We start from the raw sequence: 3,051 nt of genomic DNA, 5'->3' as shown, positions 1-3,051 counted from the left end.
AGACGGGTAGTGTGTATGTGGGTGGAGACTTGTAGTGTGTTTGTGGGAGGAGACGGGTAGTGTGTATGTGGGTGGAGACGGGTAGTGTGTATGTGGGAGGAGACGGGTAGTGTGTATGTGGGAGAAGACGGGTAGTGTGTATGTGGGTGGAGACGGGTAGTGTGTATGTGGGTGGAGACGGGTAGTGTGTATGTGGGTGGAGACGGGTAGTGTGTATGAGGGAGGAGACGGGTAGTGTGTATGTGGGTGGAGACGGGTAGTGTGTATGTGGGTGGAGACGGGTAGTGTGTATGTGGGTGGAGACGGGTAGTGTGTATGTGGGTGGAGACGGGTAGTGTGTATGTGGTTGGAGACGGGTAGTGTGTATGTGGGAGGAGACGGGTAGTGTGTATGTGGGTGGAGACGGGTAGTGTGTATGTGGGTGGAGACGGGTAGTGTGTATGTGGGTGGAGACGGGTAGTGTGTATGTGGGAGGAGACGGGTAGTGTGTATGTGGGTGGAGACGGGTAGTGTGTATGTGGGGTGGAGACGGGTAGTGTGTATGTGGGTGGAGATGGGTAGTGTGTTGACCAGACCACACACTAGAAATTGAAGGGACGACGACGTTTCGGTCCGTCCTGGACCATTCTCAAGTCGATTGTGACTTGAGAATGGTTCGACCCGTCTTGGTTCAAGACGGGTCGGGTGGATCACCGACCTTTTGCACGCCGCAATCAATCGACTTGAGAATGGTCCAGGACGGACCGAAACGTCGACGTTTCAAGACGGGTCGGGTGGATCACCGACCTTTTGCACGCCGCAATCAATCGACTTGAGAATGGTCCAGGACGGACCGAAACGTCGTCGTCCCTTCAATTTCTAGTGTGTGGTCTGGTCAACATACTTCAGCCACGTTATTGTGACTCATCGCCTGCATGGGTAGTGTGTATGTGGGTGGAGACGGGTAGTGTGTATGTGGGAGGAGACGGGTAGTGTGTATGTGGGTGGAGACGGGTAGTGTGTATGTGGGTGGAGACAGGTAGTGTGTATGTGGGAGGAGACGGGTAGTGTGTGTGTGGGTGGAGACGGGTAGTGTGTATGTGGGTGGAGACGGGTAGTGTGTATGTGGGTGGAGACGGGTAGTGTGTATGTGGGTGGAGACGGGTAGTGTGTATGTGGGTGGAGACGGGTAGTGTGTATGTGGGAGGAGACGGGTAGTGTGTATGTGGGTGGAGACGGGTAGTGTGTATGTGGGTGGAGACGGGTAGTGTGTATGTGGGAGGAGACGGGTAGTGTGTATGTGGGTGGAGACGGGTAGTGTGTATGTGGGGTGGAGACGGGTAGTGTGTATGTGGGTGGAGACGGGTAGTGTGTATGTGGGTGGAGACGGGTAGTGTGTATGTGGGAGGAGACGGGTAGTGTGTATGTGGGTGGAGACGGGTAGTGTGTATGTGGGTGGAGACGGGTAGTGTGTATGTGAGAGGAGACGGGTAGTGTGTATGTGGGTGGAGACGGGTAGTGTGTATGTGGGTGGAGACGGGTAGTGTGTATGTGGGAGGAGACGGGTAGTGTGTTTGTGGGTGGAGACGGGTAGTGTGTATGTGGGTGGAGACGGGTAGTGTGTATGTGGGAGGAGACGGGTAGTGTGTATGTGGGTGGAGACGGGTAGTGTGTATGTGGGTGGAGACGGGTAGTGTGTATGTGGGAGGAGACGGGTAGTGTGTTTGTGGGTGGAGACGGGTAGTGTGTATGTGGGTGGAGACGGGTAGTGTGTATGTGGGAGGAGACGGGTAGTGTGTATGTGGGTGGAGACGGGTAGTGTGTATGTGGGAGGAGACGGGTAGTGTGTATGTGGGTGGAGACGGGTAGTGTGTATGTGGGTGGAGACGGGTAGTGTGTATGTGGGAGGAGACGGGTAGTGTGTTTGTGGGTGGAGACGGGTAGTGTGTATGTGGGTGGAGACGGGTAGTGTGTATGTGGGAGGAGACGGGTAGTGTGGAGACTTCAGGCTAAATAAAGCACTTCAGGCTGAAGTGTTCTTCGTTATCCTTTGAAATTTAGTTTTGTCGGAGAGTATGAGGTTTATTTTTGCCAGGTTCATTATACTGGTAAAAAGGGACCTCATACTCTCTAACCAAACTAAATTGCAAAGGGTAACGAGGGACACTACAGCCGAATTGAAAACGATGGTAAACAAATTGATCGAAACTGTGAACGCCAAGAAGTCCGGACTCCACCTGCCAAAGGTTATCGGGGAATACAAACCTGGGTATGCTATGGAAATGTCAAGACCCACAAGCCTGGAAACTCAGTTCCTCCAATCATCAGCCAGATACCCACACCCACATACAGACTGGCTAAGTGACTCAACTGCCTGCTGACTCCTTATGTGCCTTGTGCTTTTAGCCTGAAGTCTCCAAAGAAACTCATTGACTTACTGCGGCGAAGCAAGGGCTACAGGGATAAGAGCCTCTTTGGATGTGGAGTCGCTGTTTACCAATGAGCCTGTCGACGAAACAATCAGGATGATGATGGACAGAATGTATCTTGATCCGGCTTGTATTCCTATTGACATATTAGAGAACATACTGAGAAAATTACTCCAAGCCTGCACTAAAGAGGCACCCTTCTTGAGTCCCGATGGGCACATGTATAAGCAAGTAAATGGGGTCGCCATGGATTCTCCCCAAGGTGTCCTGTTTGCAAACTTGTACATGGGCACCATTGAGCAGAGGGTCTCAGTTGATATGGACTTGAAACCCGCCCTATACTGCATGTATGTTAGCGACATTTTTATGCAGTACCTGATGTCAGACATCTGCAGCAGCTGAAGGAGGCATTCGAGCAAAAATTGGTGTTACGTTTCACTTACGAGATGGAGAGTGATGGGAAGATGCCGTTTCTAGATGTAACAGTCATGGAAAGGAATGGAGGCTTCCACACTGCAGTCTACACTAAAGAAACAAACATAGGAATGTGCCTTAATGCCAATAGTGACTGCCTAGACAGGTACAAGAGGAGTGCTGTCAACACTTACATCGACCAGGATCTCACTCGCAGCTCAAGTTGGAA

The sequence above is a fragment of the Procambarus clarkii genome, chromosome 45 (genome assembly GCF_040958095.1).
Source record: "Procambarus clarkii isolate CNS0578487 chromosome 45, FALCON_Pclarkii_2.0, whole genome shotgun sequence".
Classification (NCBI taxonomy): Eukaryota; Metazoa; Arthropoda; class Malacostraca; order Decapoda; family Cambaridae; genus Procambarus; species Procambarus clarkii.
The sequence above is the reverse complement of the archived record's forward strand: the minus strand, read 5'-3'. Positions refer to the sequence as shown.